This window comes from Chlorocebus sabaeus, chromosome 11, assembly GCF_047675955.1.
Source record: "Chlorocebus sabaeus isolate Y175 chromosome 11, mChlSab1.0.hap1, whole genome shotgun sequence".
NCBI classification, from domain to species: Eukaryota; Metazoa; Chordata; class Mammalia; order Primates; family Cercopithecidae; genus Chlorocebus; species Chlorocebus sabaeus.
Genome location: NC_132914.1, coordinates 89,082,362 through 89,102,855, shown reverse-complemented (window position 1 = coordinate 89,102,855; position 20,494 = coordinate 89,082,362).

The window sequence follows — 20,494 nt, the reverse complement described above, 5'->3', positions numbered from 1 at the left end:
CTTCTCTCATGTAGTTCTCTCTTTAGATCATTACTAATGATTTGGCAATCAAATACACTTGAAATATGTAAATGAAACAATCCTCATTCTTTTTATCAGTGGCAAAAGACTTTCTGTTTTACAAATGGATCTAGAAATATGCATACTTAATTTTAAGTATACATAAATATACTTCCCTGAAATATATTAATAATTATCTGAAAGACATATAAATATGAATGATAAATTAAATGTAAAGCAATATAAACTAGAAGGGCCTGTATTTCTGAACACATTTAAGTCATTTTCCATCTTCCAATCAGGCTTCATCAAGTCAATACAGATTGAGGACTGTTTATCCCTTTCTTATAAGTTCCCAGGAAGACAGATGTCTCATTTAAAGGATAATTATTACCTACATATGTACATATATACATGTATATAACATATGCTTTAACTTGATTTGACTTTACATTAAATATTTGCTTAAAATCTTTTCACAGAAAATCTTTACTATAAAAATCAATAAAATCAGTATTATCCCCATTTTATAAAAAGAAAAAACAATGAGATACGTACTTGTGTACATTCCATGGAGAGTTAACCATACCCCTTCAACCAAAAACAAAATTTTGCTTTTTGTTTTATTTAATGCCAGGGTTCTTCCCATCAAGCCAAGTTACTTTTTAAGAGTATAAATGATTTCTTACAAAGCCATTATAAATGGAGGAAAATCACCAGGTGTCATAATTTTTCTCTCTCACAATTCATTTTTTTCACCAAAAGTGTCTCTAACATTTAATTATAAACTGCTCATAATCACAGTCCACTGATACAACATAGTAACCACAGATTTAGGCGCTCACTGTCAGTTTTCTGTATATAAAAATCAATTTGGTTTGAAATATTTGTGCTTGCGTGCTTATTAGGCTTGCTTACTAGTGTAGATGCATCTGGTGAATTTTTGCAACTTCCAAATAACTTAAGAAACAAACTTAGAAATCCTTTGAAGGTTGAGCCTGGTAGATTGTGAGGTAAGTAGCTGTTTGGTGTCCATGATCGGCTTAGTTCTGCTGGGACCTAGAGCCCTTCTTATAAATGATCGATGTCTCACCTTTAAATGAATTTTTCATTCTTCATATTCCTCCTTTTTATCCCCACCCAACTTCCATCCCAACTTTTCTCCTCTTTCTTCTGACCTGGTGTTAGCACCTTGGTGTCTACAGTGGCATAATTTCACCAAAATCCTTTCTCTGGTGCTGATAAGCAGAACCTTACTTCTGTGACTCCTTAAGCCTAATTTTTCATCAGGCCTTCCTTCTAATCTCCCTTATGGACCAGTTTTCTCTTCAATACTAAAGGAGTTTTCCCTAATATGTTCAACAGATGCTCCTTTCCAATGCCATCTTTTCAGAGCGCCTAAAAGTGCTCCATTGTGGAGCCTAGCATATATGCTTGAATATACAAACACAGCACTACTTCTTTTCTTTATTGACTTGCACTGAAATCTGTGCCTCTTCTAAATAAAACACTTTGCCTTCCCAGTATCAGGCTGCCCATGTGCTGAAACATTTGTGTCTCCTTTAAATGCATCAGAACTTCCCAGGTTTGCCTCCAACAATATTTTAACAGATAGTACACTGCCAAAAACCGATCAAATGCTTTCCAGATCTTCTTGACAGCATTATTGATGACAGATGGTTCGCCTCCACATTTCACCAACCACAGGACAGTATTAGAAGTAACACTGTCTTGATACGATTATGCAGTAGGACAACATATGTAATGCCTTTTACCTCTTGACCTCTGTAAGAACATAAATATTTAGAAGAGTTCCAAAATATCGGAAGAGCTTTAATTGCACATGGTTTTATGCAAACCGTTTACTTACTGATACCCTTAGCTGAAGGCAAATTATTTATTTGTTTTCTTTTTCATAGGAATCCTAAGTGTCATTGTACTATATTTACAATGTCCATTCTCAGGGATTACTACAAAAAGGCATCTAATTTTCCATGAGTGAAAATGCTCTGAAAATAGATGTACTCAGAGCTTAAACATGCAGTTTCTCAGGGGCCTGTAGTTGTTTCCAGTTAGGAAGTTTTTTAACCAGAAATAAAATAATATATTGCTTTTCCCAGTTACTGTCTTGTTCTCTGTGAAGGCTAATCATTGGCCTATATTATGAAAAAGACAATTAATATTGGACAAAATGTATGATTAGTATAGCTGCTTATGTGAAAAATTAATAAGTGTGGGAGAGTTATAAATTTGAAACATTTTTTAAGGCACCAAAATATGCCATTATGATAAATAGCTTACTATGAATGCTTGGGGTAGTTGCCATGTTCTTAATTGTTTAAGTACCACCAAATATTACTTTTCTAGATTATAAACACCATGAAGGCTAGGATTGTGTCTGTTCTGTTCACTTCTGATTTCCCAGCATCAAGCACAGAATCTGTTGCCATAATAGATGCTCAATAAATATGTGATAACTATCTGGATGAACAGATAGATGGATACATGGATGGAATAATTTATCAAGCACTAAAGCACATTACACTGTTCATCTGTTCCTAAAGAATAATGTAGTGAGAGTTGGTACACATTGTGGATAAAAGCCTGGGTTTGTCTTTGGTTATATATACTGGCTTTATAAAAGTGGAAGTTTTTAACATCTAATGCCTCAATTCACTCATTTTTAATATGAGAATAATAATACTTTCTATAATATAAAAATATAGAGGGCTTACAGTGATGATACTAAGTACACTGACTCTGGGGCTACGTTTCCTAACTTTAAATTCATTTTGTACCACAGAATGGCTATGTAACTTTGATCTCGGCTCACTGAAACCTCTACCTCCCAAGCTCAAGCCATCTTTCCACCTCAGCCTCTAGAGCAGCTAGAACTAAAGGTGTGCACCACCATGCCTGGCTAATGTTTCTAATTTTTGTAGAGAAGAGATTTCACTATGTTGCCCAGGCTGATCTCAAACTCTTAGGTTCAAGCGATTCGCCTGCCTTGGCTTTCCAAAGCACTGGGATTACAGGCATGAGCCATTGTGCCTGGTTCGTGTTAGTCATTTTCATTGTGCAACATGTGTTTTTTTTTTTTTTTCTTTCTTGAACCAAATAAGTTTTTGTTTGTTCCTCACTGTGGTTAGCTTAAAAGAAAAAATAAATCACAGTAATTGTAATTTAAGAGGTGCAAAATATGAATTCACCTGCAAAGTAACAAATGAGAAATAAAATGGCTTTAGGGCTAGGAGTGGCGACACAAAAATAAACCCTCAATGTAATAGGACTTTCCAGAAAAAGATGTTCCTCTCTTCACTTCATTAATTCCTTCAATCATTTACTCAACAATATATATTTACTGTTTCAACAACATATATGCTCTATGGCAGGCACTACTCTAGGTGAAATAAATATAGACAGTAGTTAGAAAATAAATAGAAATCACAGCCTTTAACAGTTCTTAGAGCTGTGCGTGTGTGTGTGTGTGTGTGTGTGTGTAAACACTGATAAGCAAAATAAATAAATATATAATATGTTAAGTCCATGTAGACAATTCATGTTAAGGAGAAAAAAGCTCAGAAAGACAGAATTTGGAGTTTGTTGTTACAATTTTCCCAGAGTAGATATGAAGTCCTCATTTATATGGTTAATATAGAATAAAGGTCTAACAGAGATGAGCGCATGAATTGTGTTCATGTTTTTGGAAAGGAAAGCCAGTCAGAGGGAGGAGCAATTAGAAAGACCCTAAAGAACACTACCTACTATATCTCAATGACATGAAGGAAACCAGTCATTTTAGAAGAAATTTCTGCAAGGAGGACAGTAGTAAGACACAAAGTCAGAGGGGTATGTGGGAGTGCACTGGATTGTGAAGGGTCTTATAAGCCAATGGAATGATATTAGCTTTTACTTGTAATGAAATGTGAAGTCATTTGAAGGTTTTAGCAAGAAAACAAAATCATGTGATCAATCTTTAAACAGAACTATTTTAGTTGCTGTCTTGAGAATATACAATAGGGAGGACAAAGGTGTAAACAAAGTCTGGAAGCTTTTTCAATAATGCAAGTAAGAGATTATGTGCTCTTGGACCAAATTGTTACAGGAAAGACTGAAAAGTAGACCAATGCAGAGGCTATTTTGAAGCTAAAGGCAGGAGAACTTGTTGATGCATTGAATGTGGGAAGGAAAAGGACAGACAGCCATTTTTTAAAATCTGCAGCTACTGGAAGAATAGAATTGTTATTAACTGTTTGGAAAGGCTGAAGGAGGTCAGTGAAAATTAGGAAGGCTGTTTTAGACAAGTGGAGATGTTGAGTAGACAGATATGTGTGTATATCTGAAGTTCAGAATGGAAGCCTAGATAGGAGATTAGAAGTTGAAAGTCATCACTATACTGACACTATAAGGCTGCAAGATCACCAAAGGTGGGGGTATAGAAAGAAAAGAGAACATGAATTTTGGAGAGAAAAAAATCATATCCATAACAGTCCATTCTCCCCCAAATACTCATGTCCATCCCACAGGCAAAACACATTAATCCCATCCCAACATTCATCAAAGTTTCAACTTATCATCCACTCTTAGTTAAAAATCTCATCTAAAAATTGTTAGCTCAAAAGTCAAAACTTAGTTATTTAATTAAGCTAAATTAAGTATGGCTAAGATTCCAGGCATAATCTATCCTATGGAAAAATATCTTTCCACCTACGGATGTATGAAACTTAAAAATAAACCACCTGCTTTCAAAGTATAACAGTAGGACAGACATATGATAGACACTAACCTCCCAAGAGGGAGAAATTGAAATAAAAGTATCACTGGTTCCAAGAAAGTTGGCAACTAGCAGGCTAAGTTTCATTATGTTTCAAGGTCTGAGGCTTAAGCTCTGTGGCTTAAGGCTCTATCTTCAGGGCCTACTTTCCTCCACTGTCTCTGCCTCTGCTTCCATGGCAGCTCTATTGGCCTCTGCCTCTGTTTCTGGACCTCTGACCTCTGAGTCCTTCTTACCATTAAAGTGTAGCACATGTTTGCAGTTGAGTAGCTCTATCAGTCCTTTCCCTGACTGTAAAATTTTGGAAGTCTGATAGTCTTCTTTGACTTTGTGAAATCCCTTTTAGTTTAAATTGGCAGTGTTTCTGCTGATACAATTTTCTCAACAGTCTTGTCGGTCTCCCACATATATCATAAGGTTTCACACCATTAGACAAGAGGATCCTCTACAGTCTTTCCCAGATACCTCCATTCCTGTTTCTGGCTTCTGCTGAGATGGTTGAGGGGACCCCAAGAGTCACACACATAATCTCTTCAGCAAAAATCTTTCAGTCTCATCTTTTCCTTGTCTTCAGAGCACAGTTTCTCTAACAGTGAATCTCCCAACATTAGCACGTTTTGGAATCTGAATAGATGTGATTTTTTTGAATCATCAGGTGCTGGTTTCTTTGTGCTTAACAGTTTCTTCTTCAATTTATCTTTTTCTTCTCACATTTTATTCTAAATGGCAACAAGAAATCAGGCCACACCTTCAACATTTTGTTTGAAAATATTTTCAGCTAAATAATGCAAGTATGTAAGTTGTAAACAATGGCTTACAACTTCTGCTTCCCAAGCAACATTAAGACACAATTTAGCTAAGATATGCCACTATATAATACAGGTTACCTTTCCTAGAGTTTTCAATAACATGTTCATAATTTGTTTCTGAGTACCTGTCTTTAATATTCATATCTATACCATGAACACTGTGCTCATGGGAATATATGTATTCTCTAAGACAATAACAGTTTTCTCTACTATAGTCTTCATTTCCTTTGAGCCTTCGCCAAAATCTAGGCTTTTTCTATCATACCCCTCAAAATTATTTCAGCCTCTACCCATTGCTCAATTCCAAAGCCACTTCCAGATTGTTAGATATTTGTTTCATTACAATTGTACTTCCTGGTACCAAAATCATTGCTCTTCCTTTTTTTCTGTATATATAAGCTTCTAACTGGGGATTGTTTTTCTTTTGTCTTTTGGTATTTCCTCTAGTGTGGAACTAATGATTAATTATTTTAGTTTTTATTTCTATGAAAGTGTTCTATTTTACCTTTACTTATAAAATATGAATATTTACCAGGTGTAGAATTCTAGATTGGTATTTTCCTCTAGTACTTTGAAGATCTCATTCCATTGACTTCTGGTTTTTATTTTGTTGATTCTAGGAAAGTGTTACATTCCTGGCACTCTTTGCCTACATTTAAGATATTCACTTTGTCTTTGGTTTTCAGCAGTATGACTATAGTGTGTCTAAATGTGTCATTCTTTATGGTTATTTCACTTGCGATTTATATTCCTTCTTGAAATTGTGACTTGATATCCTTTCTTGATCAGGGAAAAATCTTGACCATTACATTTTTTTTAAACTTCTTTTGTTCCAATATCTCTCTAGTTTTTTGGGGGAGTTTAATACGTGTGTTAGATCATTTGACTGTTGCTATAATTTGAAGGTTATTGTACCCTCTATACATTTATGAAGTTTAATTTCCAATTTAATAGTATTGAGAGGTATAATCCTCAGAGGTGATTGAGTTGTAAGGCTCTGCCCTCATGAATGGGATTAGGTGCCCTTATAAAGGAGCTTGATGGAGGGACTTTGTTCCTTTTTGCCCTTAACCTTCTGCCATGTGAGGACACAGTGTTCTCCCTTCTGGAGGACACAGTGTTCAAGGTGCCATGTTGGAAGCAGATTGGACCCTCACCAGACACCAGATGTTGGCACCTTGATCTTGGACTTACTAGTTTCCAGAACTGTGAGAAATAACTTTCTGGGTAGTTACAAATTGCCTAGTCTCTGGTATTTTGTTATGGTAGCTTAAACAGACTAAGAAAATAATATATTCTATATATTTTTTCTCTTTTCTTCATTTTTAATCTGATCATTTTGCTTTGGTTTATATACTTTCAACACACACATTAAAGTTGTAATTTGGTTACTGTGTTAATCAGTTACAAAATTTGTTTGCTTTTTAAAAACGGCTTACATTTCTCTGATGAAATTTTTACCTTGTCTTCTATTTCTTGAACATGTATTAGTCATAGTAATTTAATTCAATGGTTGATAACTACAATTGTGGATATCTTATGGGTGTGTTTTTACTGCTGGTTTTCTCTTGGTTCGCCACACAAACACACACACACACTTAGTTTCTGTGTGTGTGTGTGTGTATGCAGCCAGAAATAATGTTTGAAAACTTATAGTGGCAGATTGAAGTCTTGAATGATGCTATCGTTCTGTAGAAATAATTTGTTTTCTTCATCTGGTAATTTAGCTTGAGACAGATCAGATTATTCCATTCAGGATTAAGCTGATTCAAATTAGTTTTCAGTATTTGTGAAGGCTTTGTCTGTTCAGGTTCACCATTATCATGGGCATAGTCCTTCAGAGACCCCAATAGAAACCCAGAGTTTTATGTCAGAGTCCTTTCTCCTTGGCACATATTAAATTTCAACTGCCATTACCCTAATCTCTTAAGACCTCTGAAAGTCCTGCTCAGATTTTTAGATTCTTGTTTATCATATTAGAACTAGCAAATTTTTTATGGTGAAAAGCAGAGCTAAATATTATATTTACTTCTTTTTGTTTCCTTTGTCTCTGAGTTCTTGATTGCTCAAGTTCTTACTGCCTTGGTAGATGTCTTATACATTTAAACTGATTTTTACAATTATTTTATTTGGATTTTGCCATTTTTCTTGGCAGAATACCTTCATAGTAGGAATTGAAAATATTTTTTGAGCAGAATGGCATTTTACTGTACATTTTTTGTGTTACATAATTATTTTAAAATTTTCAAATCGATTTTGGAAAGTTTACATAGAGTATGTTAGTTATACAGAGCTCCCTTGTACTTTTAACTGCTGAATGATATTATATCCAATACCCTCTTGATGAAACCTAGATTGTTCTCAATTGTATTGCTATTATTTACAGTTATGCAACGAATATTCTGTGCATGCTTTTTGGTGTATCTATGTGAGTAGTACACTAGAGTCAATATTGATCATTAAAGTTGGTGGATATGAACATAAAAAGCTTAACTGATACTTCACATTTACCCTTATAAATAGGGTTCCAATTTATACTTCCACTAATAGAGGAAGAATGAAATTGATGCTTTCATAAAAAATAAATTAAAATAGGCAAGATGAATTTGCAAAAAGATTTTTCCTACTATTCTTTTACACAAATAAAACACTAACAGAATATTACTAGTTGATTAATTTGACAATTGTTTGTTATTCCAAATAAACATTTGGGCAGTGAGGATTAATCAGTGGTGAAGTTGACAAAATTCTTGCTATAATATAGATAATATTTTAGGAAGTAAGAATTTTGAGGTTTCAAGCAGCTTGGTTTGTATTTTCTAATATATTGCAGACTAATTTATTTGTCTCAATTTCTCTCACCTGTTCTAATTGCTTTGCGTCTTTCTGAGAACTTGAAAATTTACAACAAGTAGTTTGAAAACATTTTACATACAAATAAATAAAACTTGATGAGCAAAATACAATGATTAATGACAAATTGGGAAAATATTTTTAACTAACACATGGTTAAAATCCCTAATATAAAAAGAGTTTCTTTAGAGTGAGCAAAAAATAACAATAATTGACAACTCAATAAAAATAATACAAATGACTCCAAAACATAGGAGCAAGCAGCTTAAATTTGTTCATAATGACAAATTTACAAATAAAAACCACACTGAGATAAGATTGTTCATGTATTAGACTGCTAAAAATCATGGGTTTTGACCATAAACTTTATGGCAAGGCTTTGGGGAAACAAGCACTTTCATTTATTGCTAGTAGGATTGCAAAATGCCTTTCTAAGGAAATTTAGAAATATCCAGAAAATAAATGTCTTTGTTCTTTTACTTAGTAATTCCTCTTAGGAATCTAACTCAAGATACCCTTGCAAAAATATAAAATGATCTATGTACAAAGATATTGGTTGTGACATTATTTAAAATAGCAAAAGCCTGGAAACAACCTAAATGTCTATCCATAGTGAACTGGTTCAATAAATTATAATATGCCCTTATAATATAGTACCAATCCTCTGTAAAACGTAATGAGGAAGATCTCTATATATTGATATATTGGGTGACTCCAAGGTAATTGGAAAGTGAAAAAACCCTATAAAACTGAAAATGCAAAACATCATTTAGTGTATATGATAAAGGATGAGAGAGAAGAAGTGATGGAGAAACCAGAATAGAAGCAAGGTTTTACTGAGTATACCTTACATTATGCTTTTATTTTGAAATATTTTGATATTTTACAAAATTAAGTCAAATCAAAATCAAAATAATCAGTAAAATGGAATGAAAATTAAGCAAATGGATCTAAATTTTATATTGTGTGTAGAATAACCACACAGAAAAACACTGATTATTTCATGTGATTTAAAATATGCTATTTGTACTGTGTAAACCTAACAAGATGTATTCTAAAGACAACAACCTATTTTAAAATATTTGGCAGAATTCAAATTTTAGTAATTCTGTTATTAATTTGAACACATTATTAATTTTATAGGAATAAATATTTTCAGTATATAAAACATTCTAAAATAAAAAACAATTTAAAATCTATCATTTGAAATGCAAACTTGTGTGCATATATATGCATATATATTTCATTATATACATTTCATATGTATATTCATTGTGTCCACTGGAAGAACCAGAAAGCAATGATACCTACTATGAGCACTCTAAATACAGTCACATGTCACTTAATGTTGGAGAGTGCTGAGAAATGCATCTTTAAGTGATTTCATCATGTGCGAAGATCAGAGTGTACTTACACAAACCTAAATGGTATAGCCTACTATGCATCTAGGCTGTATGGTGTAGCCTATTGCTCCTAGACTACGAACCTGCACAGAATGCTATTGTACTAAATATAGCAGGCAATTATAACACAATGGGAATCATTGGTGTATCTAAACCTATCTAAACACAGAAAAGGTTCAGTAAAAATATGGTACAAAAGATAAAAAATGACACACCTGTGTAGGGCACTTACCATGAATGAAGTTTGCAGGACTGGAAGTTGCTCTGGGTCAGAGAGTGAGTGAGTGGTGAATGAATATGATGGCCTAGGACGTCATGGTACACCACTGTAGATGTTATAAACAGGGTACATTTATGCTACACTACATTTATTTAATTTTTTTTCTTCAATAATAAGCTAATCGTATCTTACTGTACCCTTTTCACTTCATAAGCTTTTTAATTTTTAAAATTTGTTGACTCTTGTCATAGCACTAAGTTTAAAACACAAATTATATAGCTGTAAAAAAACATTTTATTTACATCCCGATTGTATAAGCATTTCTCTATTTTTAATTTTTTCATTTTTAAACTCTTTGGTTAAAAACTAAGACACAAACATATGCATTGACCCAGGCCTACACGGGGTCAGGATAATTAATGTCACTGCCTTCTACCTCCACATCTTCTCCCACTGGAAGTTATTCAGGGGCAATAACACATATAGAGTTGTCCTTTTGTATGATAACACTGCCTTCTTCTGGAATACCTCTTGAAGGACTTGCCTGAAGCTGTTTACAAATAACTTTTTTTTAATAAGTAGAAGGAGTATACTCCAAAATAACAATAAAAAATATAGGATAGTAAATACACAAACAGTAATATAGTTGTATACTATCATATCAAGCATTGTGCACTGTACATAATTGTGTGTGCTGTACTTTTGTATAACTGACAGCACAATTGGATTTTTTATGTCGTCCTTACCACAAACACATGAATAATGCATTGCACTATGATGGTACAAAGACTACTACAATGTCACTAGGTCATAGAAATTTTTGAGCTCCATTATAATCTTATGAGACCATCATTGTATGTGTGGTTCATTATCAACCAAAACATTATGTGGCACATGATGATATTATTTTCTTTAAAAGAATCTAAAAACATTTATTTCACTAAAGACTGATTTAGGCTAAGTGTGGGGTCTGAACTGTATAAATGTATAAACTGAATCGTGGTCATCTTATTCCAGAGAAAAAGGAAGCTCTCAAACATTAATGAGGTCATGCCAAAAGCACAGGGGCTAACTTTAAAGGACTCCCATTAGCCAAAAATAAGACCATTTGACAATGAAAAATGTTGTCTTGATCAACCAAGATATATTAAATATATAGACATTTGTGAGTCCATAATGATCCTCAACAAGTCCTTATTGTGATGGTTGCTTGGCTACAATGCTTTACTATAAAAATTGATAAAGATAAAAAGCATTTATTTTAACTTTTCACTATCAATTTTATTTCCTCAGAGCTATTTAAGGACAGAAAGTTCTTTTTAGCAGAATTTTAGTTTATACACGCAGAAGAAAATAAGTAATTGAAGAATTAATATTGTTAAAATGCCCATATTACCAAAAGTTATCCCCAGCTTCAATGGAATCTCTATCAAAGTCTCAATGGTATTTTTTACAGAAATAGAAAAAGCAATCATAAAATTCATATGAAACCCCAAAAGAACCCAAATAGCCAAAGCAATTGTGAGCAAGAACAAAGCTGAAGGCATCACACTTCCTGATTTCAAAATATATTGCAAAGCTACAGTAAACAAAACAGTACAGTATAGAGAGCTCAGAATAAACTCATGTATATACAGTCAATTATTTTTGTGTATATTACAGTCAATCGAGGTTGTATGAAACTTGTGTTGTATGAAATTATTTGAAACTTATGTATGTATATACAGTCAATTGATTTTTAGCAAAGGTACCAAGAACATGCAATGAGGAAAGAATACTCTCTTCCATAAATGGTATTGAGACAACTGAATACTCACAGACAAAATAATGAAATCGAACTCTTATTTTATGCTATATAGAAAAATCAATTCAAACTTTAAATGTAAAACTTGAAACCATAAAACTCTTAGAAGAAAACATAGGAATAAAACTTCTTCATAATGACTTTGGCAATGATTTCTTGGATATAACATCAAAAGCACAGGCAACAAAAACAAAAGTAGACAAATTGGATTACAGCAGACTAAAAAGCTCCTGCACAGCAAATGAAACAGCCAAGAAAATGAAAATGAAACCTATGGGATGGGAGAAAATATTTGCAAAACATGTATCTGGCTAAGGGTTAATATCCAAAATATAAAAGAAACTTTAACAATTCAACAGCATAAAAATGAAAAAACTCATTAAAAATGGACAAAAACTCATTAAAAATGTCCAAAGAAGACATATAAATGGTCAATAGGAATATGAAACAGAGCTCAGCATTAAACAACTCAATAGCAAAAAATTAATAAACTAATTAAAAATGGAAAAAGAAACTGAATTAACATTTCTCCAAAGAAGACATATAAATGGCCAATAGGAATATGAAAAGGAGCTCAATATCACTAATCAGGGAAATGTAAATCAAAACCACAATGAGATATCACCTCATGCCTGACAGGATAGCTATTATTAAAGCGCACATGCACACACATACACACACACATAATGATAAAAGATAACAAATGTTGGCCAGGATATGAACAAAAGAGGAATTGGGCAGGGTGCAGTGGCTCATGTCTATAATCTAGACACTTTGGGAGGCTGAGGCAGGATGATCACCTGCCTCAGAGAGATGCCAGGAGTTTGAAACCAGCCTGGGCAACAGAGAGACCCCATCTTTACAGAGAATACACAAATTAGCTGGGGTGGTGATGCAAGCATCTGTAGTCCCAGCTACTCAGGAGACTGAGGCAGGAGGAAGGCTTGAGCACAGAGTTTGAGGCTGCAGTGAGCTAAAATTGTGACCCTGCACTCCAGCCTGGGAGACAGAGTAAGACCCTATTTCTAAATTGAAAAGAAGAAGAAGAAGAAGAAGGAGAAGGAGAAGGAGAAGGAGGAGGAAAAAGCTAGAGAAAACTTTTACATGGTTGGTTGAGAATATAAATTGATAGAGCAACTATGTTAAATACTTTGAAAATTCCTCAAAAAATTAAGAACAGAACTACCATGATGCAGAAATCTTACTTCTAGGTATACATACAAGGAATTGAATTCAGGATCTGAGAGATACCTGTAACCTCCATGCCGGCTGCCACATTATTCACAGTAGCCAAGACATAGAAGCAACCTAAATGTACATTGATGGATGAATAGATCAATAAAAATGTGATATACACATAAAATGGAATATTATTTAGCCTTAAAAAGGAAGGAAATCCTGCCATTTGCAACAACATGAATGAACTTTGAGAACATTATGCTACGGAAAATAAGCCAGACACAAGACAAATACAACTATACAGTATCACTTATATGATTAATATATTCAAACTCATAGAAGCCGACAGTAGAATGGTGATTGCCAAAAGATAGGGAGAGAATAAAATAGAGAAGTATTTTTCAAAGGGTATGAAATTTTAGTAATGTAAGATATCTTAGTAGTGCAATGCATAAGTCCTAGAAATCTATTACACAGCATAGGTGCCTACAGTTAACAGTACTGTATTCATATACTACCTAAAAATTTCCTAAGAGGATAGATCTTATGATAACAGTGCTTAACACATAATCGTAATCATAATAATTAACAAAGAGGGGAAGGAAACTTTTAGAGCTAATAAATATGTTTATGACATAGGTTGTCATGTAGGTCCCATGGATATACATTTACCTCCAAACTTATCAAGCTGTATACATTAAATAAGTAAAGATTTTAGTATGACAATCATGCTTCAGTAAAATGCATTTTTTTTTAACTGTTTGTATTTTTGTTAAGTGGGGAAGGTAAAAATCCTTGACTAGACAATGATCATCAATGTCTGCTAAAGCCTATTGATGGGAAACATCATTATGGATGGATGGGGATGACAAAACTGGAAATTCTGACCAATTTTAACATTCATCAGATTGGGACAGCCAAATATTATTTACCTCCGGATAAGACACATAAAACAGTAGATATATATTATCATATAATAATAATAATAATAATAAATCCCCTTAGGAATCAAATCAAGTCTCTAGCATTTTATAGGAAATATAGAGGATGAAAAATAAGTACTAACATGCCACGTGAAAACAATCAGCTGAATAAAGAATATGAGACACTACATGACAATGACCCATTCCTTTAACAAATAAATGGCATGGAGTATGGCGGTGAGATGTTGGAGAGAGAGAGAGAGAGAGAGAGAGAGAGAGAGAGAGAGAGAGAGAGAGAAACTGAAGAGATAGCAAACAAATGTAATGCCATAAGTGGGAGTGAAGTGCATCTTGATTCAAACAAATTAGTTGTAAAATACTGTTGTGGATGCAATCAGAGAAGTTTAAATGTGGACTGAATATAAGATGACATTAAGGAATGGTTGTTAACTTTAAGGTTGATAATCACATTGTGGTTATATAAAGACTATCATTTCATGTACCAATATATTTATAGATGGAAAGGTATGATTGGGGCATTTAAGTTAAACTATTTCAACCAAAATAAGAAAATAAACAACAACAAAAAAAGAGTTGCTTAAACTAAGAATCATGGGCAAAAATATTGATAATAATTAAAATAGGATATTATGATACAATTCTCTCTTCTCTTCAAATTTTCATAATTTTTATAAGAAAGTCTATTTCTTAGCTTCTGAGCCCTTCTAGTTGATATGTTAGTGAAATACAGTTCTGAATTAATTTTGGTTACCAGCTGGCATTTAAACAGTAAGTATAATCTTTTACTAGATAATACATTCTCATGGGTCAAAAATCAAAATAATATTTTTAAAAGGTATACATTAAGAAGTATCACATTTACTCCTGCTTCCATTCACTCAATTCTTCCTGTCCTCCAAAGGTAGTAGCTTTTATTTATTTCTGTGTTAGTTTTTTTAAGCAAATAGAAACAAGCATGTATATATTATATATATTTTCTCTCTTTTATACAAAAGAAAGCATAAAACATTTAGTCTTCTGCATGTTTCTTTTTATAACTTATGTATGCTGGAAACATTTCCATAACAATAAATGGAGATATTCCATCTTTTTATGGTTACATAGTATTCCATTGTGAGCATATAATGGAATACATATTTGTTCTTTTCTTTCCATCATCTTTTGCCATCTTAGCAATTTCATATGCATGGAAGAATATATACAAGATAAATTCACAGGGTAAAAGCAATTATGATTTCCATAGATATTGCCAATGCCAATCCATGTGGATTATGTCATTCATTTTACATTCACACCTGCAATATATGAGACTGCCTGCTTTTTCACAAACTCGTCAACAAAAATGCAGCCAGATTTTTGTATGTTTTACAATATGTTAGGTAAGCAATAAGATCTCTGTATAATTTCAATGTGTACATTTCTAATTATAATAATGGTTGAACATCCTTTTGTATGGTTAGAAACCATTGTAGTTATTTTTAAATTAATTTTTGCTTCTTAACTTTTACATATTTTTCTTTTACATTATTGATCTTTCCTCTCTTTTTAGGAATTCTTTGTATATTAAAGATATTAACCCTTTGTTATAAGTTGTAAATTTTTTTCCATTCTGTGATTTATTTTTGTCTTTGTATTGATAATTTTGTGATGCAGGTTTTCATATCCTTACATATTTAAATTTATTATATTTTCTGTTAAGATTTCTGATTTTTAAGTTACAGTTAAATAAATTTTTCTTCCTTATCATAAGGAAGTATATAAAAGAGTCTATATTTTATTCTAGTATTTCTATGGTTTTACTTCTGATATTTCACTTTTATATGTTTAGACATTATTCTGGTGTTTGATTAAAGGTGTAGATCCAATTGTCTTTTTTTCCAGTTGACTTCTCAGTTGTCACAGTACCAAGTATTTAAAAGTCTACTTTTATTCTTCTACTTAAAAATGCTACTTTTATCATATGCTAAATTTCCATATTTGGATCTATTTCTAAACATTATATTCTGTTCCATTTGAATATAAAAGCTTTTTTTTTTTTTAATTTAATCAGAGTCTTGCTCTGTCGCCCAGTCTGGAGTGCAATGGTGTGATCTCAGCTCACTGCAAGCTTAGCCCCCAGGGTTCTAGTGATTCTCCTGCCTCAACCTCCCTAGAAGCTGGGATTACAGTCACCCGCCACCACGCCCGGCAAATTTTTTTGTATAGTAGAGACGTGGTTTCACCATGTTGGCCAGGCTGGTCTTGAACTCCTGACCTCAGCTGATCCGCCCGCCTCGGCCTCCCAAAGTGCTGGGATTACAGGCATGAGCCATTACACCCAGCCATAAAACCTTTTAATATGATTCAATATCTATTCGGGCTAGTACCAATAAGTTTTCTATAAATTTTTCATATTTTTGATAATACTTTTTACTTTTTATTTTTCTATATGTATTTTAGAATCAGCTTCCTTAGTTCCAAAGCAATACAAGTAACAACCCCTTCAGAAACAAAACAAAACAAAATATGGTATACCTTTACCTTGGGCAAGTATAATTTTGTGTCTTTAAGAATTATTTAAAATTTTTTTCATAAAGGATTTGAATACTATTTATTAGGCATTCGTAACACTTATTAATGCTGCAGAACACACTACCTGAACTTAGAGGTATGAAATATGTATTTTATTATGCTCTTGCATTCTGTGGGTCAAGAATTTGGAAAGGGAGCACTGATGACTCTCTCTTCTAGATGATGTCAGCTGAAAAGACTTGAAGACTGGAGATGAATCAAAGGCAGGAGTATCTCCACGACTGGGGAAAGAAATCATCATCTGATGCCATCTTCATTCACATGTTTAGCTGTTGATACTGCCTGTTGTCAGGACTCTCGGCTGGGGCTGTTCCATGGAAACTTATGTATGGCCTCTCCATGTAGCCTGGGTTGCCTCACAGCATGATGGCCTTGGACATCTTACCTGGTGCTCAGGGTTCCAAAGGCAAGTATTAAAAAACAACCAGGGGAAAGCTGTACCACCTTTTGTAACCTAGCTTCAGAATCAGATAGCATCACTTCTACCATACTCAGCGTCACCCAGCAACAAGGGGAGGAACATAGATACCACTTCTTGATAGGAGGGATGTATAAGTCACTGAGATTATGTGGGTAAAAGATATTGCTGCAGTCATTTTTAGAAAATTGAATGTGTCACGATATTTTTCTTGGATTGTTTTTGTTGTTGCTTTTTATGAATTGGGTCCTTTCTTTCATTTTATATCCTAAGTGTTTATGATTTAATGAATACTACTGATTCCTGTATATTACATCTGCTGAGGCCACACATATAACCTTATTGAGTTCTGCCACCTCCCGTCTTTGTATTTTATTCTTTTGGGTATCAGTTGTATTATGAGAAATCAACAAAGGGTTTTACATTTCCCACTCCAATTTTGTTGACTGTTCCACTCCTGCGTAATTGTGTTGGCTGTGAGCCTCAGTATAATGTTAAATGTAATGGTGACTGTAGACATCCTCACTTTTTTCCTGACTAGCAGAAATGCCTGTGCTTTTACATTAACTAAAGTAGTGCAACTGAAAAGAAGACATATTCCTTATAGTTTTTTAGATATGGTATTTGATATCTAGAGAATCATTGTTATAATATTTTCATTGTGAAGAACAATCTTTGCTTATTAAATATATTTTTAAAAATAATTTTTGGCCTCATATTTTCTCTACTCTGATATTAAAGTCGCCAACTCTGATTCTGTTTTATGGCTTACACTTTCTTTCCCTAAACATCATATTGGTGTTGGCTCCACTGTCTTCTGGTGTTAAAAACTAGAAAAAGTCTGACACTAAACTCTTTTTCAAAGAGTACTAATATTCTTGCTTATTCACTTAGTGAATTATTTATTCATCTTTAGAGACTGATAATCTCATTAGGTGTTGACTGGAGCCGATTTTACTTGGTAATAAATATATAGAGTCAATATATAGATTCATATTTACATATCGATTCACATCTTCATTTGGTTCCATTTTTAAATGGTATTTAAAAATACTTATTCTCTCCCATTGTTTTACTTTTTTAGGACCTTCAGTTACACAAGTACTAAATTTCCTTTACCTATTTTCTAAATCCATTATTTTATTTTTATTTATCTCCTTACATGTTTCTTTTTCTTCTTTCTTACTTCATCAAAGCCGTTATTGTGGTTTTCATGCCATCATTCAATCCCTCTCCTCCTAAGCCGTGGAATTTCTTTTTCATTGTTGAAATAATTTAGTAATTTTCTTCTCATGAGTTTTGTCAATTCCTTTTTTACCTTTTTCAGTTTTCTGACCGTCGCCTCTTACTGTGTGACTATGTTATCTCAGAATTCTTGTGTTTCTGCCTTGTGATTTTTCTTCGTAGCTGGAAATAATTCACTCTTATATACAAAAAGTTTTGGAATATTCTATTACAATTTTAGCTGCTGTATGGTAAGATAATTTTAGTGATTATTCCTTTCCTGTTGGAAAATTTGTCTATAGTTTTTCACACTTTTATCCTATTTTTGCCTTTTTTTAATTTACCTTTTTGTTTGTCCTTATATTTAGATGAGAACAAAATATTCCTGGATGTGAGGATGAGGCAGAGGAGGGTGGGTAAGGATGACCTCGCTGCTTCACAGCTCAAGCTGGAATGGTATGGGCAGTGCTATGGTGGGAAACCGACCAGTTTACAGCAGACATCTCAGCCAGCCATTAGATTGTAAAGAAACTATTAAAATATACAGGAGCGAGTCTCTGTTGAAAATCAGCCCTGAGTTCAAGATGTTTCCTTATGGTTGTGGCATTTCCATGTCGGCACATTTCCTTTGCTTCTAAGAACCTAACTTGGTTCTAGAGGGCTCCATCTTCCAGAGTTGTGTCTCCTGCTGACTCTGTTTGCTGCTTCCACCAAGGGACAGAGCGAATGGGAATCATTCACTTTTATTTAGAAAGTGGATTTTTTACTGTTGCTTGCAAAATATCATCTCTGAGCTTTTCTGGGCAATTTTTAAGTCTTCCTTCTACCCCTAGTGCTTATTCCTATTTATCTCTCAACATGGTTCACAGCAGTTTGCCCTCAGTGTGGGCCCTTCACATATATGAGAGTGGATATTTTGCTTGGTGTCTGGGACCTGCATCTGCAGTGCCAACACTCCCCCATCTTTCCTGCCACTGCATCATGGCTGCATTAGGGACTTCCTGTCTGGCTCTGCTGGTTTTAGTTGCTCTTGGCAGCATGTACACATAATTTAAAATTTGTGGATTTTCTTTGTTTTCTATTTTAAGTAAAAGGGGAGTTGGTGATATTTTTGTTATTTTCCTTTTAATTATCTCACTGGTCTATTTCCAGGGGAAGCAGAAAGATTCAGAATTCAGCTGCCACTATGATCTCCAGAATCATAATTAAAATAATTATTTTTGTTGTAGTAAAATATGAAGCATATTCCCACTTAAGTAGAATGGACTTTTCATATGAAAGTATAAGATTATTTAAAAGATGCCTCCCTGATCAAAATATATTCTCTACTGGTGAATTTTCAAGACGTGTTTTGGACAAAATTGAGAAGGGGAAGTTTGATAAACTAGTTAGATAAGCAAATCTATGCAGAGTCTGTCATTCTCTAAGAAATGAAAACTGGATAGAGAAAAAAAGTCAGATTTACATGTTACAAAAATGCTGTTCTTTATTTTAATCGACAGAATTGGATTAGATTGTGGCATCAGCATGCATTTCTCATTGTTTTCTTTCTATATTAACTACAGGAGACTCATTAGAATTTCATGGATGTAATTGTTTCTGGGTTACATCCTCAATTAATGACTATAATTGAAAGATGGGATAAAACTGGGATGACGTGACTGTAATTTAAGTGTAAGATGTCTGGGCCTCTATTTACAATGCATTTGTTAGTATTATTTTTTCCTACTGCGGAGGAGTATTTACGAGAGGCAGAAATAAACGCATTTCAAACAGCAATGTCTCAATCAAAACAATGAACATATTGTGCGCAGGGTGTTGTTTTCCTGGGCTGTTTTGTGACTGTGCAGCCCTCAGCATGATACATGTGCATAGAAAGAGCTTGTGCTCAGATCTTCTGGGAGGACTTGGGGGAGGAGAACATGTTCCAACAAAGGGGAGGTGGAAGAGAGGCTATCTCTGCCCTTTATGTGCTGCGTTATAACAACCGTTCAAAACCCAGGAGCTCAGCCTGCACTTGTCAAGGATTCCCTAATCAGTTTTAGATTATGTCATGGGGAAAGAAAAAAGGAACTCCCCCAATCCCTTAATTAGGGCTCTCCTCTGCTTCCCTCTCATTTTAGTCCTCCCCCCAACCAAAGTAGATATTAACCTTATTAGCTTTTCGAGCAGTGCATCGCTGATTATCCGCACACAAGCCACGAGAGCAGCTGCAAGGGGCAGCTGAACAATTATCTGGAGGTAACTGGGTTTGATTCAGACTCTGGGAACAAAGTTCACAGACTGGAGCTCCTG